This window comes from Eurosta solidaginis, chromosome 1, assembly GCF_040869045.1.
Source record: "Eurosta solidaginis isolate ZX-2024a chromosome 1, ASM4086904v1, whole genome shotgun sequence".
Taxonomy (NCBI): Eukaryota; Metazoa; Arthropoda; class Insecta; order Diptera; family Tephritidae; genus Eurosta; species Eurosta solidaginis.
Window position 1 is genome coordinate 174,387,096 of NC_090319.1, and position 15,085 is coordinate 174,402,180.

Below are 15,085 nucleotides of genomic sequence, written 5' to 3' on the forward strand. Positions count from 1 at the left end.
TTAGGGTGGCCCGAGTTGATATAAATTTAGGCTTCGGGCCTAAACAATTATTTAAATACGAGAAGGAGTCTTCGGAACTCATAAAAGCTACAGTGAGTGATATAAAAAATCAAATTGCCAAATTAGAACCAACAATAATTGAAATTGAAGAGGGGAATGTCATTACAATAAATCATGATTTTCTTCTAACAATGGTCGATGGAAAAGTTTTGAACTTAATAACAAATACGACATCTACAATGAAATGTCCAATTTGTAAGAAGAGCCAAAAGTACTTTGAAAATCTTGATGATTCAATAACTGACGAACTAAATTATGAGTATGGAATATCTCCTTTGCATGCTAGGATAAGAGGTATGGAATTTGTTTTGAAGCTGGCTTATACACTACCACAACAAGGAGAAGTTTTCGACGACAATACAACATGTAAGGAGAAACAAAACAGGAGAAAAAAAATTCGGGATGCATTCTATAAATAGATTGGCCTTAGAGTTGACTGTCCAAAGTATGGATACGGAAATAAAAATGAGGGTAACTCCTCAAGAAGATTTTTTGAAAACAATGAAGTGACTGCTCGCATAACAGGAGTTGATAGAGATATTGTGAAAAGATTGGGAGTAATTTTAAATATTTTAAACTGCCATGAACCAGTTAATGGACCCAAATTTGGAGAATATGCATCTAAACTACAGAGTTGCTGCATCAAAAGTATCCCGAGAAGAAACTTACACCAACGGTACATAAAATTTTAGCACATGGAAAAGATCTAATAGAGTACCAGTGCTTACCATTAGGAGAATTGTCTGAAGAAGCTCAAGAATCTAAGAACAAGGACTACAAAAGATATAGATGTATGAACACCTGCAAAGTATCACGAGTTAGACAAAACGAAGAACTTTTCAATATGTTAGCTATCTCTTCTGATACAGTCATATCATCTATGAGGTATGTAAGAATACAAAAAGATCTTACAGATGCGTATAGCTCAAAAATGGTTGCTTTGTTAGATATATGTTCCAGTGACGATGACTATGTTAAGATAAAATAAGTTTCTCACTTCTTATCACAACAATGATAAAGAGATTTGCTAATCAATTATTGCATTTCTCTAAAGTTTATCAAATTTATTTTAAAGCTTAGGCATTTCGCCTTCAAACGGGTATTAAATTTTTATAGAAATCAATACGTCTATCGAGTTTGGTACAAATTGGGAAAGCGGTTACTAAGATCAAACTTTTTAGCATAAATCGGCAGTGCCACTCCCCTTTTCCAAAATTCGTTGGCTGTTTAATCTTTAGCTCAAATGAAATTTCATTGAACCACTTTCAATAACTGTTAGTTATTAATAAAATACATATTTGGCTTGTATATTAAAAAAAAAAACGTAAAATTTTACGATGAATTTTGAAGCACCTTGTTATTGCGGCACCAAAAACGGACATTTGAGTTTCATAAGAGTATTGCCATTTAAAAGAAGAAATACGTCTATCGATTTTGGTAGTTATTGATTACGTGACTACTTAGATACAACTTTTTATCATAAGTGGGCAGTGCCATTCTATCTTATCAAGATCATTAGTTCATCTTATTTAATGCGTAAATACGTTATTATAAGACAAATCTCATTTAATTTTTTTTATTTTTTTACTAAAAAACACTTTGTTTTTGCATTTTTCGAATTTTTGAAATTTTTTTGAAGCATCCTGTATATGTGACATTCTGAGCTTTCACACAATAAAACTTCAAATAATTGGCTTTCATTTGCATTTTAAATTTTTAAAATATCTTAATTGGTTCAAAAGTTATGATTTTTGCAAAGAAAAAACTCAAAAGGTGCCACTGTGCGTCGTAAGCTTAATGTGAAAACGTGCGTGTTTACGAATTTTACAGGAGACGAAAAAAATTAATAATTTTTGAAATAACCTTTGTTTTTCAAAACTGTGAATGAGGATACCTTAATTGTAATACTTTTGAGTGTAGAAGCTTTGCAAAATATAAATAAAAATCATGTATGCTAACCCAGCAGCTATTTTATGACTTAGCACAATTTCCGCACTCAAAACAAATTTTTTTCTCCTGACTTAGCACTTTTTACTCAATATGTTTCCCCAGCGCTCCTCACCTTTATGCCCAGTTTTTTGAAAAATTTTAAGTTTACGTCGCGATTTAAAGCTGCTGAATTTAGATTTTACCCAAAATTGGGGTTTTTTTTTAGAAAGTTTTAAATTTTTTACGACACCGTTTATAACAACGCCAAGTTTGAGCCTCAAATTTTTTAAATCGGAAAAATTTGTGATTTAAGCACCTTACGCCGAGATTTATACAATATTAGATTTTTTATAGGCATCCAGAAGTCATATTTTAGTTAAAAAACAATATACGTGAGATATAAGAAGCAATTTTGTTTTAAATTTGGTGGCCAGAATGTTTCATTGCCAGTTTCTAATTGGATCAGTGATGATAGTGACAGTGAGAGTGATGGTGAAGATGGTACCATTGAAATAATACCACACGCCAATCCTAACATTCCTTCGTCGAGTTAACATGAATTGGCTTAACGATGATGAATTTTTGGCACGATTCCGGTTGACGAAAGGAACAGTCGCACGTATACTTGAAATGATCAAGCCTGGTTTGCCGTTCAACCCAATTTTACAAACAATACATTCCCTTGAGATAATAACGTTCGTGATTAACCCGAAAATTCGGCACAATATTAAAATTCGTATATGAAGTTCACGGAGCATAACACCTTTGAACCAGTTATTAACCGCGCTACGATGTTTCGCAAGTGGAAGTTTTCAAATCGCCGTTGGCGACTTTATTGGATGCAGTCTTACGAGTGTCTGCATTAATTTGGCACGCGTATCCACAGCAATAGCTCGCGCACTACCACAGTTCATACGTATGTCTGGGACCTCGGAGGAGATGCGGAGGACAAGGATTGGAATGCTACAACATTGCTAGGTTTTCAGGAGTCATTGGTGAAATCTATTGCACGCACGTGATGATTCAGCCCCTGGTACTGATCAAGCCGAGAACTATCGTAATCGCAAAGGTAGAGAAATTTGAATTTTTGGTGTTGTGATTTTTAAACATTTGTTATGTTCGGGAGCGTGTCATTATTTTGTATTACAAAATTCTGGGTGACAAAATTCTGTAAATTGCAAAAAAATTCTGCTTGAACAAAATTCTGCTTTTTAAAATTATGCTTTCTAAAATTCTGCTTTCAAAAATTCTGCTTTTTCAAAATTCTGCATGTTTAATTCTGGAAGTCAAAATTCCGGAATCATGGCATGGCGTAGCCGGTGTTGGATCGGCTAAGGGTTATTTCTTTAAAGTGCGGCCGAAGGCCGCCTACGCAGAAGGGTATACAGAAGGACATCACCGTGGCAGTAGCCACGGTCATATCACACACCCGGACTTGGCATGGCGTAGCCCAGGGTTATTTTTTATAAGCGCGGCCGAAGGCCGCCTATGCAGAAAGGTGTTCTACGCAGAATTACAGTGCATGGCGCACTTTTTCAAAATAATTACATGACCTCTTTAACATTGTTAACATTATATTTTAATACAGAATTTTGTAATACAGAATTTTGTAATACAGAATTTTGAAAGCAGAATTTTAGAAAGCAGAATTTTAAAAAAGCAGAATTTTAAAAAGCAGAATTTTGTTTTTAGAATTTTGTACATACAGAATTTTAACACCAACCCGTTATTTTTATTCTTCATAAGGGTGATTTTCTATTAACGTGCAAGCAGTAGTAGATGCGAAAGCCAGAATTACGAATATTGTTGCACGATGGCCAGGTTCTACACATAACTCAACGATATTCAACAATTCGCGATTGTACCGCCGATTAGAGTCTGGGGAATTCAATAACTATTTGCTTATTGCCTATGGTGGCTATCGAAATACCGAATATATGGTGACGCCGCATTTTAATCCACAAACAGTTAAAGAGCAATTGTATAGCTCCAGCCACATTAGCACGCGTAATGTTGTTGAGCGATCATATTGTATATTTAAACGACGTTGGCTAGTATTATCAATGGTAATGCGAGTTCGTGTACGTACGGTACAACCTATTATCGTCGCTTGTGCGATTTTACACAATCGGCGCATGTGAGAACCTACTTGACGACGAAGCCGATCGAACCAGCAACGAAATGGCTGCATCTCACAATTCAGTTGCATATAGTGATTAGTACGCGGAGCAACATATGAGATCGATTAACTCGACAGTATTTTCACAGCTTGTTATTAGCTGGAATCGAATAGACTGGTGTGCAAGAAACGCTAAAGCCGTAGTAGGTTTCTTTAATATTATTACGTTTCCCTTTTTTTTGCTTTTAATGAATAAAAAACTTGTAATTATACTCAGCTGAGCAGAGCTCACAGAGTATATTAACTTTGTTCGCATAACGGCAATCCGTAACGCCATAAACTAATCGAGATAGATATAGACTTCTATATATCAAAATGATCTGGGCGAAAAAAAGAAATTTATTTAGCCATGTCCGTCCGTCCGGCCGTCCGTAAACACGATAACTTCAGTAAATTTTGAGGTATCTTGATGAAATTTGGTACGTATGTTCCTGGGCACCCATCTCAGATCGCTATTTAAACTGAAAGAAATCGTACTATAACCACGCCCACTTTTTCGATATCGACAATTTCGAAAAATTCAAAAAGTGCGATAATTCATTACCAAAGACGGATAAAGCGATGCAACTTGATAGGTGGGTTGATCTTATGACGTAGAAAAGAAAACTAGTAATAATATGGGAAAAATTTAAACAACCCGACATCAGGACGAACAAGGCGACAACTGTTCGATTATACCTTGTAAATCTCTTCAAAGCCTTTTCTCCCGGGTAGTTGAAATTGTTACAAACGCATTCAGCTACGTCATGCCTTAGTTGTTGTAAAGTTTTTCCCAATTGCCTTCTTTTGCATATATTCTTCTACACATCACATATTTCGTATGTAAATTATGTGTTGAAGTTATGCATGTTTGTAAGGCGGTTTCAGAGTAACTTGATATTGTTGCTATTTTCGTTCTATTTATAGAACTACAACGAATTTACCAAATGTTGCCTGTTCGTATGAGTTAATCGGGGATTGCCCGTATTGCTTAAAATGTATGGAAACATTTATTTCTAGCAATTTTTAATTTTATAACTTATTTTATAATTTGTGAAAAATTTAAACAACGCGACATCAGGACGGACAAGCCGACAGCTGTTTCGATTATACCTTGTAAACTTCTTCAAAGCCTTTTCTCCCGGGAGTGGGAGTCGAACCCGCAATCATACGATAGCTGAAATGGTTACAAACGCATTCAGCTACGTCATGCCTTAGTTGTTGTAAAGTTTTTCCCAATTGCCTTCTTTTGCATATATTCTTCTACACATCACATACTTCGTATGTAAATTATGTGTTGAAGTTATGCATGTTTGTAAGGCGGTTTCAGAGAAACTTTGTATTGTTGTTATTTTCGTCCTATTTATAGAACTACAACGAATTAACCAAATGTAGTCTGTTCGTATGAGTTAATCGGGGATTACCCGTATTGTCATTAATACCTTTAATTTGATACCCCTATCGTACAAACACATTCTAGAGTCACCCGGGTCCACCTTAATGGCGATATCTCGAAAAGGCGTCCACCTATAGAACTAAGGTCCACTCCCATTTAAAATACTCATTAACACCTTTCGTTTGATACCCATATCGTACAAACACATTCTAGAGTCACCCCTGGTCCACCTTTATGGCGATATCTCGAAAAGGCGTCCACCTATAGAACTAAGGCCCGCTCCATTTAAAAATACTCATCAACACCTTTCATTTGATACCCATATCGTACAAACAAATTCTAGAGTCACCCCTGCTCCACCTTTATGGCGATATCCCGAAATGGCGTCCACCTAGATAACTATGGCCCACTCCCTTTTAAAATACTCTTTAATACCTTCCATTTGATACCAATGCCATACAAACACATTCCAGGGTTACCCTAGGTTCATTTCCCTACATGGTGATTTTCCCTTATTTTGTCTCCAAAGTTCTCAGCTGAGTAGGTAATGTTCCGTTACACCCGAACTTAGCGTTCCTTACTTGTTTTTCTTGTGATTATTATTTGCTGGTTTATCGGTACCGGTTGGTTTTACGGAAGCGGTTATATTTCGAGCAGATTAGCATATTGTCAGTGTCTTAAATCCAATCGAAGCCGGTCAGACCTAGTGGAATTTTGCAATCGTTAGGAACCGGTTTATATATATGTAACTGGCTGGTTTTTTTTATACCAGCAAGTTTTTTGGATATATTAGTAATACCTAGTTTTCCGAGCCAGTTAACTTTGGTTCAAAACAACAACAACAGGCAATTAGTGGCTGAACGTCAAAAAATCGACTAGAAAATCGACTCATGTCGCAAATGAAACGAGACTCAATGCCGCGGGGCATATTGAGCTCAGACCGTATTGTCATAGTAGTATAGCGTCATCTAACAATGGGCGAACAGACTACCTGGTCCCGCGCCTGTGTTTCGATTGGGATCTTGGAGCGAAACCGACATACATACAAAAGCTGATTTATCAAAGGAATTTACATATTAAAATTATAATTATAATTTGATTTTGATGTCCGGGGAATTTGGACGTTTGCGTTTTTCGCTCTCAATTTGTGCAGTAAGTCACTTAATGCGTAAACGGTGCTCTTCTAAACATTTTAGTTGCTCTGCACACTTCTCCTCGCGTTCTGCGTACCACAATTGCATTTGAAGCTCGCGGCGTTCTGCAGCTCGAATTTCCTCATTTTGGTAAAAAATCGCTTTTGCATTTTTCACAGACTTGGCATCTTCGACATTAGTGGTCAAGTGACCTTCCCCTACATTACGCTTTCTTTTTGGCTTACGCAAGCGTGCATGCATTGGATTAACTGAGACGTCTCGCTCATTTTGTTCAACATCCTTCCCATTGGAATTACCACTATCCACATCTGGCAGATTCGCACTGCTTTTATTTTGAATTTCACATAAATTTGCACAGTCTTCGTTTTGCGTCTCGGTATGGTTTCGATTTTGCTCAACGTTCTCGTACAAGATTTCTAATTCTTCGCTTATGGCGAAAAAGAGCTCTTCTGTGCCGTTGCCGTCTTTGATGTTGTTGGGTTTCGCGACAGAAGTGGACATACAGCCTGGAACAAATCTTCGTCGTCATCGTCGGCATTTAGATCGAGACCTTCGATTGTTAAAGCAATCGCACCTTGTAATTCCTGCTTCGAGCAGCTTAACACCTTGTCAATATTTTCTTGAGGTTTGCCGCACCGGTGAGGTGACGGGCAAGCTTGTTGGCAGTTTAGTCCTTCCGAAGAGCATCTTTAATATATTTAAATTTGCTTGGTAGATTCTTGGCTGATCGGAATGTTTATTATTATAGGACCTCATCCGAAAAAGGAAATACAATATAATAGAAAACCAAATTACCTTGGAAAGGTGGTTTCCGGTAACAAAGCACTATTAAGGGACTAGCCCGACCATCTCGGGAACGATTTATATGACCACATTAAAACTTCTAGGCCATCACGCCCTCCCCACCCCCTAGTTCCATGAGGAACTTGGGGTCGCCAGAGCCTCGGCTGTCAATAAAACAGGATTCGCCACGAGTAGGTGGGGTTGACAATTGTGTTGGAGAAGCTATATATTGAGCTGGCAACCCCTTCAGAGTGTTGCGCAACACAACCCCTTGAAATTGGATTCACCCAATTGAGACATGCCTTTGGTGTTTGATAAATGCTTTGCGCTGACGTTAATCTACTTCAATTCTTACATGTCGATAACCACATGCTTTCTTACAGACTAGTTAAAAATAGAAAACAATTCAAACTTAAAAAAAAAAATAAAATAAAATAAATAAATAAATCGATTTGCTATATGTATAGTCCTAGTTATAGGTTCATTCATAGCATAATCTATTATGCCGAAGATCACGCAGTGGAATATATGGAATGAACAAATAAGATAAATCAGAGCAATTCGTGCTACAGTTTGTTACATTATAGGCAAGCGTGAGTGTCATGCAAAGCCTGAAGTCCAAGCAATTTGTGCCTGCTGGTATATGATGGGAAGCCTTCTGGCCAGTGAAGCATACGTAAAGCAATTTTTGTAAACATTTTTTGATGTTTCTCAATTTTATAGGAGTTAGATTCATAGAAAGGATTCTATATTATTGAGAAATATTCAAGACCACTTCTCACCAAGGATATATAAAGTGCATTCAACGTCGTAGGGTCTTAAAGTCACTGGTATTACGCCTACTGAACCCAACCATTGCAACAAATTTTTAAACAACGAAGTCAATGTGACTAGAAAAAGAGAGTTTGGAGTCAAAATTTAAACCCAAGTCTTAACTGTCTTGACAATGATTAAGAGATTTAGCATTTAGTTTGTAGATAAAGTATGTGGCAGTTGTCTTTGTGGAATAAGACACAACACAGCATTTGTTTGAATTTAAAAATAAATTATTGTCTGCGTACAATCCGGAAAAGAGTACAGATCAGAACCGTTTGACAAATAAATATTATTTTTTGTGAAATACACATGGCCAATTTGTTGACCGAGTCGTAAAGCGGTCTAATTCTCGATGTAGTTAAATCCCGATTTATAATACAACGCCATTTACACCTCATCTAAACCTTTTCGGTTTGTTCACAAAAACTATTAGAATTGAGGCCCGCCGTAAACGAGAATTTACGACTTGGATTTGAGACGCTGACAATATGCTGAATTGTCAGTTTACGACCTGATATTGAAAATTATTTATTTGTCAATTTCAAATAAAAAATGTTTCAATACCGAAATGGCATCAAAGCGCGACGAAAAGAGACAAGGCGGTCCGTCAAAGGTCCGGAATCAAAATTATTCTGAGGACGAAGAGAATCTTTTGAGCGACCTTGTAGTGAAGCTCGGAAAGGTGCTTTTGGACAAGCGCACAAATATGCAAAATAACCAAATGAAAAATGAAGCATGACTGAAAGTTGAAAAGGAATTCAATTCGGCATCAATTTCCAAGGTAATTTGTTTTCCTATTATATTGTGTTTCCTTTTTCTGACGAGGTCCTATTATAGACATTCCGGTCAGCCAAGAACCTAGCAAGCAAATTTAAAAATATTAAAGCTGCTCTTCGGAAGGACTACGCTGCCAACAAGCTTGCCCGTCACCTCACCGGTGGCGGCGAACCTCCAGAAAATATTGACAAGGTGTTAAGCTGCTCGAAGCAGGAATTGCACGCTGCGATTGCTTTAACAATCGAAGGTCTCGATCCAAATGCCGACGATGACGACGAAGATTTGTTCGCAAACCCAGGCTGTATGTCCACTTCTGTCGCGAAACCCAACAACTCAAAGACGGCAATCGCACAGAAGAGCTCATTTTCGCCATAAGCGAAGAATTAGATATCTTTTACGAGAACGTTGAGCAAAATGGAAACCATACCGATACGCAAAACGAAGACTATGCAAATTTATGTGAAATTCAAAATAAAAGCAGTGTGAATCTGCCAGATGTGGAGAGTGGTAATTCCAATGGGAAAGATGTTGAACAAAATGAGCGAGAAGTCTCAGTTAATCCAATGCATACACGCTTGCGTAAGCCAAAAAGAAAGCGTAATGTAGGGGAAGGTCACTTGACCGCTAATGTCGAAGATGCCAAGTCTGTGAGAAATACAAAAGCGATTTTTTACCAAAATGAGGAAATTCGAGCTGCAGAACGCCATGAGCTACAAATGCAGTTGTGGCACGCAGAACGCGAGGAGAAGTGTGCAGTTCTAGTAAAATGTTTAGAGGAGCACCGTTTACGCATTGAGTTACTTACTGCACAAATTGAGAGTGAAAAACGCAAACGTCCAAATTCCCCGGATATTAAAATTTAAAAAATAACTTCACGAATACATAATTATGATTATAATTTTAATATGTAAATTCTTTTGATAAATCAGCTAATGTGTGTATGTCGGTTTTGCTCCAAGATCCATATCGAACACAGGCACGGGACCAGGTAGTCTGTGCGCCCAATGTTAGACGACGCTATACTACTATGGCAATACGGCCTGAGCTCAATATGCCCCTAGGCATTGAGTCTCGTTGCATTTGTTAATGCTATGGTCTTAGCCGCCGCGTTCCCTACTCCATCCTATGTCGCGAAAAAGCGCAGGTGCAAGCGACATGACTCGACTTTCTAGCCGATTTTTTGACGTTCACCCACCAATTGCCTGTTGTTGTTGTTTTGAACCAAAGTTAACCGGCTCGGAAAACCAGCTCTTACTCATATATCCAAAAAACGTACCGGTAACAAAAAATAGCCAGTTACAAAATACTAGGTCTGACCGGTTTCGATTGGATGCAGAACACTGACAATATGCTAATCTGATCAAAATATAACCGCTTCTGTACAACTAATCGGCACCGATAAACCAGCAAATCATAACCACATGACAAATTACAAGTTTTTTATTCATTAACAGCAAAAAAATTGGGAAACGTAATTATATTAAAGAACCTCCCAAGGCTTAAACGTTTCTTGCACACAAGTCTATTCGATTCCAGCTACCAATAAGCTGTGGAAATACTGTCGAGTTAATCGATCTCTTATGTTGCTCCGCGTACTATTGTCACTAAATGCAACTGAATCCTGAGATGCAGCCATTTCGTTGCTGGTTCGATCGACTTCGTCGTCAGGGAGGTTCTCACATGCGTCGATTGCAATGTTGTGTAAAATGGCACAAGCGACGATAATAGATTGTACCGTACGTACACGAACTCGCATTCCCATTGATAATACTGGCCAACGTCGTTTAAATATACCATATGATCTCTCAACAACATTACGTGTGCTAATGTGGCTGGAGTTATACAATTGCTCCTCAGCTGTTTGTGGATTCAAATGCGGCGTCACCATATATTCGGTATTTCGATAGCCACCATCGGCAACGAGCAAATAGTTATTGAATTCCCCAGACCCTAATCGGCGGTACGATCGCGAATTGTTGAATATCGTTGAATCATGTGTAGAGCCTGGCCATCGTGCAACAATATTCGTAATTCTGGCTTTCGCACCTACTACTGTTTGCACGTTAATAGAAAACCACCCTTATGAAGAATGAAAAAAAAGTTGAAAAATCACAAAAAAAATGCAAACTTCTTTCTCTACCTTTGCGATTACGATAGTTCTCAGCTTGATCACTACCAGGAGACTGAATCCTCACGTGCGTGCAATCGATTGCACCAATGACTCCTGGAAACCTAGCAATGTTGTAGAATTCCAAACTTGTCCTCCATATCTCCTCTGAAGTGTCAGGCATACGTATGAACTGTGGTAGTAAGCGAGCTATTAGTGTGGATACGCGTGCCATAATAATGCAGACACTCGTGCGACTGCACCCAATAAAGTCGCCAACGGTGATTTGAAAACTTCCGCTTGCGAAAAATCGTAGCGCGATTAATAACTGGTTCAAAGGTGTTATACTGCGTGAACTTCATATAAGAATTTTAATATTTACGGGTTAATCACGAACGTTATCTCAAGGGAATGTTTTGCTTGTAAAATTTACCGAGTTGGGTTGAACGGCAAACCTGGCTCGATCATTTCAAGTATACGTGCGACTGTTCCTTTCGTCAACCGAAATCGTGCAAAAAATTCATCATCGTTAAGCCAATTCATGTTAAATCGGCGAAAGAATGTGTAGGATTGGCGTGGTACTATTTCAACGGTACCATCTTCACCATCACTCTCTCTGTCACTATCGTCTCTGATCCAATTAGAAACTGGTAAATGATACATTCTGGCCACCAAATTTGAAAGAAAATTGCTTTTTATATCTCACGTTTATTTTTTTTACTAAAATGTTTGGTTTCCAGGAGTCATTGGTGCAATCGATTGCACGCACGTGAGGATTCAGTCTCCTGGTAGTGATCAAGCTGAGAACTATCGTAATCGCAAAGGTAGAGAAAGAAGTTTGCATTTTTTTTGTGATTTTTCAACTTTTTTTTCATTCTTCATAAGGGTGGTTTTCTATTAACGTGCAAACAGTAGTAGGTGCGAAAGCCAGAATTACGAATATTGTTGCACGATGGCCAGGCTCTACACATGATTCAACGATATTCAACAATTCGCGATTGTACCGCCGATTAGAGTCTGGGGAATTCAATAACTATTTGCTCGTTGCCGATGGTGGCTATCGAAATACCGAATATATGGTGACGCCGCATTTGAATCCACAAACAGCTGAGGAGCAATTGTATAACTCCAGCCACATTAGCACACGTAATGTTGTTGAGAGATCATATGGTATATTTAAACGACGTTGGCCAGTATTATCAATGGGAATGCGAGTTCGTGTACGTACGGTACAATCTATTATCGTCGCTTGTGCCATTTTACACAACATTGCAATCGACGCATGTGAGAACCTCCCTGACGACGAAGTCGATCGAACCAGCAACGAAATGGCTGCATCTCAGGATTCAGTTGCATTTAGTGACAATAGTACGCGGAGCAACATAAGAGATCGATGAACTCGACAGTATTTCCACAGCTTATTGGCGGCCACCGTGGTGTGATGGGTAGCGTGCTCCGCCTATCACACCGTATGCCATGGGTTCAACTCCCGGGCAAAGCAACATCAAATTTTTAGAAATAAGATTTTTCAATTAGAAGAAAATTTTTCTAAGCGGGGTCGCCCCTCGGCAGTGTTTGGCAAGCACTCCGGGTGTATTTCTGCCATGAAAAGCTCTCAGTGAAAACTCATCTGCTTTGCAGATGCCGTTCGGAGTCGGCATAAAACATGTAGGTCCCGTCCGGCCAATTTGTAGGGAAAATCAAGAGGAGCACGACGCAAATTGGAAGAGAAGCTCGGCCTTAGATCTCTTCGGAGGTTATCGCGCCTTACATTTATTTTATTTTTTATTGGTAGCTGGAATCGAATAGACTTGTGTGCAAGAAACGTTTAAGCCTTGGGAGGTTCTTTAATATAATTACGTTTCCCAATTTTTTTGCTGTTAATGAATAAAAAACTTGTAATTTGTCATGTGGTTATGATTTGCTGGTTTATCGGTGCCGATTAGTTGTACAGAAGCGGTTATATTTTGATCAGATTAGCATATTGTCAGTGTTCTGCATCCAATCGAAACCGGTCAGACCTAGTATTTTGTAACTGGCTATTTTTTGTTACCGGTACGTTTTTTGGATATATGAGTAAGAGCTGGTTTTCCGAGCCGGTTAACTTTGGTTCAAAACAACAACAACAGGCAATTGGTGGGTGAACGTCAAAAAATCGGCTAGAAAGTCGAGTCATGTCGCTTGCACCTGCGCTTTTTCGCGACATAGGATGGAGTAGGGAACGCGGCGGCTAAGACCATAGCATTAACAAATGCAACGAGACTCAATGCCTAGGGGCATATTGAGCTCAGGCCGTATTGCCATAGTAGTATAGCGTCGTCTAACATTGGGCGCACAGACTACCTGGTCCCGTGCCTGTGTTCGATATGGATCTTGGAGCAAAACCGACATACACACATTAGCTGATTTATCAAAAGAATTTACATATTAAAATTATAATCATAATTATGTATTCGTGAAGTTATTTTTTAAATTTTAATATCCGGGGAATTTGGACGTTTGCGTTTTTCACTCTCAATTTGTGCAGTAAGTAACTCAATGCGTAAACGGTGCTCCTCTAAACATTTTACTAGAACTGCACACTTCTCCTCGCGTTCTGCGTGCCACAACTGCATTTGTAGCTCATGGCGTTCTGCAGCTCGAATTTCCTCATTTTGGTAAAAAATCGCTTTTGTATTTCTCACAGACTTGGCATCTTCGACATTAGCGGTCAAGTGACCTTCCCCTACATTACGCTTTCTTTTTGGCTTACGCAAGCGTGTATGCATTGGATTAACTGAGACTTCTCGCTCATTTTGTTCAACATCTTTCCCATTGGAATTACCACTCTCCACATCTGGCAGATTCACACTGCTTTTATTTTGAATTTCACATAAATTTGCATAGTCTTCGTTTTGCGTATCGGTATGGTTTCCATTTTGCTCAACGTTCTCGTAAAAGATATCTAATTCTTCGCTTATGGCGAAAATGAGCTCTTCTGTGCGATTGCCGTCTTTGAGTTGTTGGGTTTCGCGACAGAAGTGGACATACAGCCTGGGTTTGCGAACAAATCTTCGTCGTCATCGTCGGCATTTGGATCGAGACCTTCGATTGTTAAAGCAATCGCAGCGTGCAATTCCTGCTTCGAGCAGCTTAACACCTTGTCAATATTTTCTGGAGGTTCGCCGCCACCGGTGAGGTGACGGGCAAGCTTGTTGGCAGCGTAGTCCTTCCGAAGAGCAGCTTTAATATTTTTAAATTTGCTTGCTAGGTTCTTGGCTGACCGGAATGTCTATAATAGGACCTCGTCAGAAAAAGGAAACACAATATAATAGGAAAACAAATTACCTTGGAAATTGATGCCGAATTGAATTCCTTTTCAACTTTCAGTCATGCTTCATTTTTCATTTGGTTATTTTGCATATTTGTGCGCTTGTCCAAAAGCACCTTTCCGAGCTTCACTACAAGGTCGCTCAAAAGATTCTCTTCGTCCTCAGAATAATTTTGATTCCGGACCTTTGACGGACCGCCTTGTCTCTTTTCGTCGCGCTTTGATGCCATTTCGGTATTGAAACATTTTTTATTTGAAATTGACAAATAAATAATTTTCAATATCAGGTCGTAAACTGACAATTCAGCATATTGTCAGCGTCTCAAATCCAAGTCGTAAATTCTCGTTTACGGCGGGCTTCAATTCTAATAGTTTTTGTGAACAAACCGAAAAGGTTTAGATGAGGTGTAAATGGCGTTGTATTATAAATCGGGATTTAACTACATCGAGAATTAGACCGCTTTACGACTCGGTCAACAAATTGGCCATGTGTATTTCACAAAAAATAATATTTATTTGTCAAACGGTTCTGATCTGTACTCTTTCCGGATTGTACGCAGACAATAATTTATTTTTAAATTCAAACAAATGCTGT

At 38.6% G+C, this 15,085-nt stretch overlaps 1 long non-coding RNA gene across 1 annotated transcript in view; it reads right to left on the reverse strand.

Annotated features, from left to right (window-relative positions):
- Positions 1 to 15,085, reverse strand: part of LOC137239881 (uncharacterized) — a 223,553-nt gene that overhangs the window by 37,318 nt on the left and 171,150 nt on the right. The window lies entirely within an intron of this gene.